The following is a 12926-nucleotide window of genomic DNA, read 5'->3' as shown; positions in this document are numbered from 1 at the left end:
CTGTTGCCATCTCCAGCTTGACCTATCCTTACCTCTCTTTGGTTGCTTTGTGTTTGCCACCTTTGTTCTTGTTCTGCTTTGTTTTTCTAAGTATCTGGCAGGTCTGGCCTGTGTATGACTCCACTGTAAAAATTAAGATGGTTTAAGCAGCAAGTAGCTGACCCGGCAGGCGGTTATTACTGGGTAGAATGCTTCTCCACAGAGCTACTCGTGATAGCAAGCACTGCCATCGGTGTGAGCAGACCACAGGGAAACAGCCAGATTGTGCCCTTATAGTGTGGCATTGCACTGCGTGCAGACCAAGGCTTTCCCAGACGGTTTGCGATTCCAGGTACCCCTATTTATGAGATGCGTTAAACTTCAGACATGTGCGCTTGGCTTTCAGAAAGCGCTGAATATCCCCCATCTGAAAGCCAACCTGCTTAAGATGCCTTAGTTTGGATACTCAAAAATGAGGACCGTTTGGTGTTTGGATAGTCAGGAGAGAGCTTTCCTTTATGTGCATGGCCTGAGCTTCCCAAAAGTCACAACGGAATGCATCTTTCCCCATAAAAATGCAGAAAATACACAAATGACATGGATCCAGCGTGTATTGTATATAGCCTGCACTGCTACATTCTTGATGTCTTTTGGGGGGGGAAGATGAAAACCCTGGTGAATGGGAAGGGCAGTCAGGAAAGATCCAAAGGCTCTTTTTTTTTTTAATCCTCTCATAGGAATTAGGGTGCTCTCTCTACTGCCCTGCTCAAATAAATACCTCAGCCTTGATCGAGTTTTCTTCCCACTGCCATGGCATCAGCTGAAAGATTATCACCTACTGCTGCTCGTTGCTGCTGCCTTTCACTCAAACGGAGGTGGGGCAGGTTATACAGGGCAACTGAGGAGCTCTTCTGACCCACCTTATTTTGCCTACAGAGGCTCAGGGAGCATTTTGGGGAGCATTTCACCCAGTGGAGGTGGCAAACTTCAGCAGAGAGGGAGTCAGCCAGAGTGACCAGCTGCAGGCAGTTACCCTCTCAGCAGGCAGAGCTGCAGCCGGAGAACAAGGAGGGTTCAGAGCTCCTCCAGTTTTCCAGCCTCCCTAGGTGAAGCCCCCTTCCCACTCCCGATGAGTTTGCTCCCCCACGCATGCTCAGCACTGTAGCACTTCACTTGCCATGGGCTGAATCCAGAGCCCACTCAGGCTCCCGGACAGCAGCAAAGGAGTATTAGTCACCCGGGAATGACAGCAGCCAGCAGACTATGGAAGCACCGTCTACTGTAGCTGTAAGGGAATACTAAAGGGTGCCTGCATAGGCCACCGGATTCAGGCCCTTCTCTCAGGTCTGGATTTGTAACACCAAACCCTTTTTTGAGGTTAGGCACCGAAGAGGAAGGGGGGTCAGCCTGCTTTTTTCTGCCATGGAAGGGATGTCCTATATTTGTATATATTTGCCAGTACATAAGACTATATCAATCTCTTCGAAGCAGAAAACTCAGGTTACAGGCCCACTTTGGCCTGAAGATGTTAAAATCCAGCTCTCTCCTGAGAATGGCTTGACCATCAAGGGAAAAGACTGTGTTAAGAAGCCAGGCTTAGCTGGAATAAGGGATGAATGAGAAAGAAACCACCACTCAGAGCATGTCCCAGAAGCCAGGGAACGTGTGGATGGGGCACGTGCCCTCACTGCATGGCAGGTGGGTTACCAGTCTATCTGAAAGCCTTGTGTGAAGTTTAGTCCATACACTCAAAAAGACACCTAACCTGGGTTGGAAGCACTACTGAATGCTGAGGCTATTGTGGATAGAAGTAGAGTTAGGAACAACACCCTTGACTGTGAACTCAGCCACGAAGATGACTCGCTATTGTCATAAAATCTTATTACAGAGGTACTTAAATACAAGTATAACTTTAAGTCTGGGTACACTTGGTATGTCTGCAGTTAGACAAATACTTGTTTTCTGAGTTAGGGCCCTACACAGTTCTGCAGCATTGTAGTCATAAGTAAATTGGTTCTCCACCTTGATTTTGCATTTTGGGTATACGGTGGGTCTGATTTATTTTAGCTTTGAGACAGATGAGCTGTAAGTTCTTCAACAGCACAAAAAGATGTCAGAGCTTTTGGGAGTCGGAGGATTCCAGAGTGCTGGGGGTTGCCGAATCCAGCCCAAATCCAGCCCGGGCTGCTGCAGCTCCATACCCCCAGGTCCAGACAGTAGCGAGGCTGAGCATGTATTCTCAGTAGCCACGCGTATACACAATACATACATACCTACATGGCCGGTCCTACAGATCAACACAGGCAGACAACACAGCACTCAACCTAATGCAAACAGTGCCAATGGCCTCATCCTGTTACCTTCCCTGACTGATCAGGATGAAAGCCCATTAGTGGCAAATATATGTGCATGTATGCATGTATGTATACATACACGTAAACATAAACATACACATATACATATATGCTATATCTATCCCTCCAGTAGCTCGTGTGCTTTTAGGCACTCAGTCGATCCAGTAACTTCCCCCCATCTTCGATCTCTCCTGCTGCTGGCACTTGGACATACAAGCCCCTGAGTCCTGCAGACCTCCTCGCACACCTACACACATGCCCTGTGGATCCCCCCTATAACTGGACAGAGAGGTTGAGCGTCTCCAGTATCTGGCCCCTGGATCCCTGGCCTCCCCGTCGCCTTATGCAGAGATGTACACAAACAGGTCTCTCCACTAGCCTTCCCAGCAGCTGACCCCCAGACACCACAGTCCCTCCAGCAGCCGACTCTCAGATCCCCTGGTTGCTTATGGCCACTCCAATACCTGGCTGGCAAGCCTTTTATCCTACTTGTGGGTAGTCCAGTGTGATATTCACGAGCAAGTACACACACTGACACCCACACCAATAGGCATGCTCTTCAGTCTCCCCAGTTGCTGGCTCCTCAGACTCATGGCCCCTCTTCACCCAGGGGCCCCTCGCCAGTGGCTGGCACTCAGACCTCCATACACACGTGCACACAGAACAGAGAGCCCCTCACCCAGGAACAGAGCTTAATAAGAAGAGAGGAGAGGCTGCAGTGACCATGTGCAAGGCATAGCCAGACAAGTGTACTGACCAGCAAGCTGTTTTCGTGCAACTGTCCCCTTTTCACCCCTTATCCCACTGTTTTTCCACACTTGTTCCTCCCCAGTCCACCTTGATCCCTCCCTCCCCACCTCTGGTCCTCCCCCTAAACATCCCATAATATGTCTTGTGCAATCCCAAAATGCTTTTTCCCCAGCATGCCCTACTGAGTCCCACACCCCCGTAGGCAGTAACCCCGCTCAGTCTGTAAAGTGATGTGGGGAGAGCCTCGCCAGCTGACTCACCTGGTGGGTCTCACACCCAGGCAACGGGACTGATCGTCCTCGTCAATAAATGCCTACTTACTGTAAAATAAATATGGGGAGAAGAAAAGCTAGAAAATGTCATTGTCCACTTTCAGCAAATTATTTCCCACTGTAAGCAAAAGTAAGATATACTGTTGTCTAAAGTGTGGTGTACACAGATGAAGAATCAACATGAGTGAAAGCCCCTTCCTTTAAACTCTTTATATATGAATACCCTTAATGACCTCTGCACATCCCAAAGATTTTTTAAAAATTAACATGGTCCCTTTAATTGCAATATAGGCGTGAGATCATGCTATCATAGAAATGTTGGTTGGAAGGGACCTCTGGAAGCCATCTAGTCTAAGCTCCCACTTGAAGTGGGACTCTTGCCAACTCTAGAAAAGATCAAGCCGTGGCTGACCTTCATGCTGTATTTCCAGCCGTAGAGAGATACCCATCTAACTTAACATATGATGATTACTATAGGGCTAAGAATAATTCGCTGACTAGGGTGATCTTTTGAATACACTGGATGGTATCTGATTCAATTTATTGCAAAGACCTTTTTTAATGGATTTTTCTCTTTCTTTCTGTCTTTCTGTCTGTCTGTCTGTCTACTTTTTTTTAACTGCCAAGTTAAATGTTCAGAGCTTTCCCTTTTTCTGCAAGGGACCAGATCTTGTGAAAACGTAAGCAGCTGAATAGCGTTACTGATGTGAATGAAATGTGTAAGGGTCTATTAATTTGCTTCCTTTTTTATGACATTTACATGACCTACACTGATACACTGCTAACAAGGGGGCTTTGGGAAGTATATGTTTGCATTGTGAGGAGCTATATATATATTATTACTGGAAAACCGTCTGCCCACTGGTGGTTTAAGTTTATTACGACACTTATCCAGCACTCTTGTACTGTATATCTCAATTTTGCAAGGACGAGTTTCATAACCCGTGGTTTTCAAATGAAGTAGTTGAAAGGGGATATCTTGGCTAAAGATGCCGTGAGGCATTGGTGACACCGAGGAAGTGAGTCTTGTTCTTCTGATGCCCAGTCTGGATTTTGAGCCTTTAGATCTGGCTGCTAGACAATCTTTTGTTTAGAAGAGTTGCAAAGATTTGATGGCTTGCATATTTTGCACACATTCATCTTCTTATTTAACCATTACATACTGCTAGAGGTATGCTGGGAAGTGAAATCTTGGGCCCACTGCAGCCAATAGCAAAACTCCCACAAAGTTCAGTAGGGCCAGTATTTAACATTACTTTGTTGTAGAAAGCCCTGAATTTGGCTTAGGCATGCACTGAGTGGAGGCGACTGACTGGAAAGTCAGCCTGTATAATGGCATCCGGCAAAGATTCATCATATGAAGGTTTTGTGCTTTAGCTTTTCCAATTCTGTAGTTTCAGTGTAAACAGCCTTGATGGTGCTTTTTACAGAGCAAAGAAATTTGAACAGATGGGCAGAGATTTTCTAGGAAATGTCTGGACAGATTCGTCTCTGGCTTCCATCACTCACTTGCATCACATTAAGTAAAAGTTACTTGAAAGTATTCTCTTAGCGTCAGTTTGAATCATCCTCTTGAACATAGTATTTCATTTTTATCTGCATTATTTCATTGATCAGCAGAGAGTTTTCTTGTCTTCGCTATGTTCTATTTTTCTGAGGGGGAAAAACCTGTCAAATTCCCCTAGATAGTATTTTACATATGTGAGAATTAAGTCAGGCTCATGAACTGAACTGTAGTTAATCTGATGGCTCTGAGATAACAGTCATGGCAGAACAACTGAGCCATTCCTGTTCAAATCCTGCTGTTTTCAGGGGAAGAGACCGTGGCTGCTTATGTACATTGGTCTGGCTGGGAGACCCTTGTAATGGTCTTTTTTCTGGTATGGGACTGCAATTATAACTAATTAGCTTCAATTGACCTGTGGGTGCTGGTATTTTCTTCTGAGGCCTTATCAGAGTCTTGGCATGTTACTTACCCCACCGCAGACCATCATGGTCTGAACATCCATGATTGCTGGTGCTTTTGGCTACGGAGGCATGGAAGACCAGGGCTGTGAGGGAAGTCTGGCCAGACAGAAATCCACTTAATAATAAAGGGTTCAAGTCTCCTAGGATTTGATCTGGAGATCTCCAGTGCTCTCGAGTCACTGGCTTTTCATCTTCACTAATTCCAGTAGCCTTTCAGTTAGGACTTGGGTGTCCTGCAGTATGTAATGGGCTCTGTTCTCACAGAACTTGGTGTCCTGCAAATAGTGAATGAAATGTTAAAAACAACCAACCAACAAACACAAAAGTGACAAGCAAGCTTCCTTTCTGCTCAGGGTGCCTGTGGTGCGGTTGACGGGCACCTAAGGCTGGAGAGAAAGCTATGAGAACGAGGAGTGGCCTCTGCATTTCACAGGGAGGAAGGTTGCTCCCACTTCTGTGTGACAGAACATCCCGCCCACTGTCCAGGTAATTTTTAACACCCAGGTGATTTTAAATTATTTTAACTTTTCTATATCCTGATAATGTTCCCAGTCAGTAAAGCTTTCCTGATCAACTACATTTTATTTCTTTGTAATTTATCCTACCATTATCTGGCCCACAGTTTGTAGTTTCAGTGCTAACAACAAAAACCCTCCAAGTCTGCTGCCTGTCTTCTGTGCGACTGTCAGCCATATATTGTTCAATCGCTTGAGTCCTTCCGTTTTGAAATCAACTTAGTAGAATAAATTGTTCAATCCCATTACAGGAGTTTTAAAAGGACTAGATAATTTGAAAGATAGGGAGTTTGACTTTCCTGGGCATTGGGTACTTCAGAGCGAGGCAGCTAATTCCCGTTAAGGCTACAGTAATCAGGACATAAAGCTTTGCCTTCTGCACTGCCATGGTCACGCGTGTGCCGTGTGCCATGGGCAGAACAACCAGAGTTTTTATGCCACTCGTGTTGAGTGCTACATCCACCACTCAGCTTTGCCTGCACATTGTCACCTCTGTTGGGACTCATGATAACTGCCAGCTACCAAGTGATTCAGAAACACGACAAATAGGAAATGTGTTATGAGGAAACTGCCTTCCTTGAGGATTCCAGAGCGCATCCGTTATTAAAGGCAGAACTGAAGAAGCAGTGGCCCAACCTGCACAGCAAATTCCATCTACTGAAACAGCAGAAACTGGCATTGGTAAAAGCATCTGCACCAAGGACAGCACAATATCCTTCACTGTTAGGCAGCACTTCCCTGAATTATTTTGAAGGTTTAGCAATCAAGCGAACCTCAGAAAGATGCAGCAATTGCCAACAACATATTTTTATCTGCAGTTCGTATTTCTTAACAGGAAGGCTCCATAAACAGAGTTGAGCAGGACTAGCTATCAACGCAAGAGTGGTGTGTACCATTTTGCATGTAGTAACATCAGCTTGCAAGACTTGCCCATAATTTATGGACTGCTTGAAGGAAAGAACCACTTCCATGGGCAGGGAGAATTGCCCGAAATGGCTAAAAACATATCCAAGATAACAACTGGTGGTCAGGCAGCGGTTTCCAAACAACTACTCAACAGAAGCACTCACATCCTCTTGTGTAGCTGGTCAAGCTTGAGGCCAAGCTCCTGTCACTGACCCACTGCAATTTCCACCTTTTATTGGTGAGCGAGGAAAGATTCATTTCTCAAAAAAGGAGGCTTGGCTGGCTTGTGCTGGTAGGATTTCCGCTGCGGAAATAAGCACGCAGAAGACTGATAACGTGGATGCTGCACATACGGGGAGGGGCGGAAGGAAGCAGGCCCCTGTTTGTGGAGTGATGCTATTTCTGCTGGGTTTTAAAAGTGTTCTTTGGAACAAAGTTGAAACAGTCACTATAAATGACTTGCATGAGTGAGTACAGAGCATTTTGGAGGATTATAATCAGGAGCTGTTATGGTTCAGTTTAAGGCACTTAAAATAAGACTCTTGGGAGACAACCAAACCAGCTTCAACTCTGGTAACTTCCCAGTTCAAGACACTCCTAAATTTATATGTACAGGGTCTGTTCCCACATGGAGACAAGGCCCTCGAACCCCTGTTGAAACCACTAGGTCTCAAAGATGCTCTGATGATATTTGGCACTGTTATAAATGAACCAATGCCCATTAGGAAAGACCTGACAACATCGTGCAGCATATGACTCTTTATACCTCTTACCCAAACCTGAATTAATTTAACTAAAGGATTTCTCCCCCCAAGGTTTTGTCTTTCACAGAAACTATGTCTTGGAGGAATGCAGAGTTTTTCTGCATGACATGCTCCTTCATGCAGATTTAAAACCGATCAACATACTAAGCCAACTGGGAGCAAACCACATCTGTCTGGATCCAGATGGTCGTGCATGTTCTTCCCAAAGATGGAACAGCAGGAGGGAGAAATCAATCCGTTTCAGCTGAGGAATCAGAAAGGCAGACATGAAGCCCTGTCTTGCCATCTCCCAGGCAGCTTAAGAGTACTTTATAACACAAAGGCATAGCTGTATCCTCCTGTCATTTTGTAAATTACACAGTGGATATCTCTCCATTCTCAGAGAAATTTTTGTACGTTATGAGATTGATTTCTAAGTTTTTAGAAATATTGCTTCTCTAATTCTTACATATTTTTCTTTGCTCACTTTTATCCCTGTTAGTTAAGTTAAAACCCTTCCTGGAACATGCAGTACAAACCCGCCTCCTCTTTAATCTTTGTACCCTTTAAATATTTACAGATGGTTTTCATATTCCCCTTCAGTTGTCATTTAGCCAGTGTTACTCTGTACCTCTTCAAACTTAGCACCCTTGGAAGGGCACACAAGGCCAAATTCTGCTCTCAGTTACATCTGTGTAATTCTGGAGTAAGTCAGTGAACTTTAGTAGACTTCAAATTTGCACCAGCAAAATGCAGAGCAAAAGGTGACTCCTAAATAAAGGTGACTGCTAAATAAACACTAGGAAGACAATCAAAACTCACATCACATCCTCCGGGCCCTGGACTGCACCAGGTTGGTGCAAAATTACATCAGTTATTTCCCAGCCATATCCTTTGGTCTTGTCTAAATTGTCTTGCTGTTCCAGCTGACTTCCTTCTACTGTCACTCTTTCTTCTGTCACAGCCACATTAGAGATTGTTAATGCGGTCAATGTTTTTCCTGGCTGAAAGGCATTATTAAATTTAGCAAAAAAAGAGCTGACCGCTCACTGACAAGAAGTTTCTCTGGGCTGTTTTACACTGCATTCTTCCACTTGGTTTATTTTCCTTATGCTTTGCCCCCGATACCCTTATTAGATAGGGTTAGCGGGCGCCCTCCATTTCTCATCCACTCAGCCCGGCTATTTCAGGTATGATGCCTGTTACTGTATGAACGGCCATCACCTCTGCAGGTCATCCACTTCCCCAGCCTCCCCACGGGCCTAATGACAGGGACCGCCTCCCAGGAGACTGGTAGAGGTTCCCTCCTCCTCCTCCTCCACAGACAGCAGCCACCTTCCTCATGCTTATTCAATGGGACACAGGCAACGCACTAAACATCTTTTTCCTTACACAGGGTACACTGACATATCTGTCTGAGCTGATGGGCGGGTCACTCCTGCTATATTCTTCTACTCCTACTGTACGCAGCATCATCTATAACGACACTGTTGGTAGGCCCTCCTAAGCAATGGACTTTGGACACGACACTTTGTATGGGACAGCTTCTGTAACGAGGCAGAGCTTGCGAGACTTCCTTCACAACTTATGTTGACTAGTTTCAATGGCTTTTACCTTTCGGAGCCTTTATTATAAAGGCTACATTATAGGCCTATATTATAAAGGGTTAATGCTGTTTTTCTCCCTTTGCAGGTTATTCTGATGGATGTAGGAATGGAAATAAAGAACCACGAACCACCTTTCTTTACCCAGAATCTGGCCTAATCTGCAGGAATTAATCTTAAAAAGAGCTTTACAGGCTTCTTACAGCTTCCTCTGTAGCCTAAAAGCACCAGCACAGCCTGTACCATGTGCAAAGAAAGAAGTTAGCGCATTCCAAATGGGAATTAAGATGTAATTTATATGCCTACTTCAGAAGCTGCTAGACCGCCACCCATGCTTAGCCGTTAAGCATCTATGGAAGTGCTTGGTACTGAAACACGGGAATGTAAATTTTCCCAGAAACTTAAATGCTCTGCTTCTGAGCATTCATAAATTCATCTCCATCTCAAGAATAACGAGCACATCGGCAGCTGGCTATATCTGAGCTCATTCAGATTATCAGTTAGGTTGTCTTCACTATACACGCTCTGGTAGATGTGCTGAGTCTGTGATGTGCATCCTGGCAAACACGTGCCATCATTAAGGTCCCCAATTAATATAAAAGCCCACCCATTTGAGCACTTGCTCAGCATGTTCAACACCACACTTCGATTTGCTTTTCTATCTGAGGGGACTTAAAGCCACATTTGCTACTAAGCTACAGAGTTTGCCGACGGAGGGGTATTACCCCATTCGGCCTGCCGGAGCTGCCTGGTGCCCACGTTGCCAGCAAGCACAAGGGGGAGCACAGCTTATGACAGATGAACTGATCCCATCTGCTGACCATGCTATCTGTGACTGCCAGACTTCTTCGCCTTCTGGGTTTAGTCCAGCCTTCCAAAGTAATTTTGCTAACAAATATCTTAAGCCATTAGCAGGGCAGAATCTATCTGCTCTTCGAAGGGCTCCTTCACGTACAGAATACCGTCCTGTTGCTGGAGGTAGTCCCTTCTTTCTCTCAAGCGTAGCAAGTTGTACGAGGTACTCAGTTCATCACTATCTTGCTTCTGATGACTGTTGTGGCTGGTCTCCGAGTGCTGCTCCTTGTCACGCGTGTTTGCTTTGTTCCACTTGCTTCTAAACGTTGGGGTAAAATTGCAACTTTGTGTTTAAATGCTATTATAGCATAAAGTCAAGCCCTTGAACTTACACAACCAGAAATAAGGTTGTTTGTACTTGTGCATAATAATATATTCTTCTAATTCTGTGGTGGCTGCTGACTTCTACCACATGCAGTATATGGTATGAAGTAATAGATGTATTTTTATGCAGCACTGATGGTCTGTCCTGATACCTCAATGAGGCAAAGATACAAGAAGAGGATAGACATCTCTACACTTCTGACCTGGTGGGAATACCAGGAACAGCGCTGTATTTTTGGGTATAGAATAGGCAAGAAATAAAGAGTAAATGTGGCATGCAAGACTACACAAGCTCAAAATACTACACAAGCATAAATTAAACTTTCCTCTAATGAAGGGAAAATGAGATGCAGATCAAATGAATTGATCAACTTTTAAGCTCAGAGAAATAACAGAACTGGGCTAGAACACGTAATCTTAGTCATAATTTCCTCCTTTAAATTATATCCCCTCTCCATAATCACCTTCCGTGGCTTCACTCATCTCTCATACAACGGGAAAAGTTATTTTATGACATCTTTCAGCTGTGCTTCATTAATTTAGATTCTGCTATGCAGAGTGAACTATTACAGAAGGAAAGACCTCAGATGCGATTCCCACCTCTCCGGGCAGTGACATCTACTAACAGTGAAATTTCTGGAGCTACAACAGGGTAAAAGCAGTCTGGTCAGGACGAGGTCTGTAAATCTGTTTCTCAACTGTCTGTATTCTTCTCCTCCTGTTTGTCATCAGCCACCATGTAAGCAAATGGACACAGACCATACAGCTGAAGGCAATAGGCTGAAGATCAGTTAGCTGTGTCCTTGACAAATTGAGACTCTCTAAATTTTTTTTTTTCTTGTAATAACCTCAGTTCCAATTCTGTAAAGGGCACCTGCAGTTTGCACTGGTCACCACGAGCAGGTTAAAAAACCTAAACAATGGCACTCGTTCCTCACTCCTCTTAGTGGCAAGAACAACTTATTCAATACAAGCTACACGTACAATTTTACACAACATTTTCAAGGCATCAAATACTGTCATCCTTCCAAGGAATGCTGCACTGCATATACAAATAGAAAACCTCATGCCTATTGAGTCATTTTCCTCTTAATCTCAAATAGCTTCTCATGACCCAAACAGGATCGCTTACGTGGCCTTACTCCATAAATCGCAGTCTGTATCCAGAGTTGCCAGGTACAGATCAAACAGAAAGTACAGTTTAGGTCATCCCACCTCTACATTCTGTTTTTCTACAAAGACAGCTAAAAATCTGCTGTTAGCACTACTTCCTTGGGAATAGATATGAAAAACAGGAATAATAGCTGTCCTTTACACAAAGATTCAGTTTGGCAGGCCAAGTCAGCATTTACAAGGGCCAGGCTTCAGTGCCATTTTAAGCAGAACTAACAGTTTTCCCATGCCGTTCCTGCCACTTTGATTTTCCAAAACCTCACCACTAGAGCCTGTTTGTTCTTTTTAGTATCAAAGATCAATGCTGAAAAGTTCATATGTAATCCGCTGAGGGCTGAAAACACACATATTCAAAAAACGAAATTATTATTTTCTTAGAAATTACTGGCAGTTTTACACAAGCGGTACTAAATTAAATGGTGTCTTAATGTTTTGGCAAAATATCAGGAGAATTCAGGCATAATTTTTATTAACAAAGAGACTAAAAGTATAAGCAAGATGATTTGCTCAAGAATTTTTGGTGTTCCACCGTTACTTGTTGGTAGATGTACTGACTGAAGAAAAAAACCCAATAAAAGTACCAAGTATGTAACACAGACCTTTTTCACAACACAGGTAAGTCTCACAACTTATAAAAAGGAATACTTCTGCTACCGCACCTTTCATAAACAGAATATTGGTTAGAGCACTTGCTTTTCTGGGACCAGAGTTTGATTTCAGCTTAAGGCTAGCAGTGTAAAATGAGCTCTTAACAGGATTAATCCAGCTCCTTCTAGATTAATTTACATCCTTCTTTTCTAGAACACCAAATCAGGTCACATTACTTGCATGATTCTTCTTTAGAAGTTGCTGGCAGAGGAAAAGAAAGCATCTGACAGTTCAGCAATAGATGCTTGCTGGGTCGCTCACATGGTTTCTGTACGGCATGCAGGACTCAATAAAAATACTAAGCTAAGAGTTCGTTAATTACATGGTGACTTTATAAATGTCACGAACGGATTAATATTCCTTTGATTCTCTGTGAGACTTTTAAATTATGCAGTTTCCCCAGAACAGAGCTTTGCAATCTTCACATTTATCAAACTAAATAAGAATAATAATTAAAAAAAAAAATCACACTGAAAATAGAAAATAATTTGATTTTTATTTGGCTTCCAGGATCTCCAGTTTCCAAGTGCAGAATTTCAGCAATACACAGAAAGAGATTTCAGATTCAAAGCCAGCTCAGCCAGGATTCCCGTGCTTCCTACATTACAGAACTGTGGACTTCAGAAAGCTACCTGGGACCTTCACCACCCCAGCTGCTTCGCTGTGAGCCTAACTCTTCTGGCAACCCCGAGAATCCCAGCTCCAGACAGGACTTTCCCCATGCCCAGTCTCTGCACTGAAGGATTGCCCAGCCATCTGGGTCCGCAGCCGAGTTCAAAAAGCTCGACTGCCCAAGATGGGGGGAAAACAGTTCCCAACCTCCCCTCTGCACCCC

This window comes from Pygoscelis adeliae, unplaced genomic scaffold (genome assembly GCF_000699105.1).
Source record: "Pygoscelis adeliae isolate BGI_AS28 unplaced genomic scaffold, ASM69910v1 Scaffold65, whole genome shotgun sequence".
Lineage (NCBI taxonomy): Eukaryota > Metazoa > Chordata > Aves > Sphenisciformes > Spheniscidae > Pygoscelis > Pygoscelis adeliae.
This window is presented reverse-complemented; position numbering follows the sequence as displayed.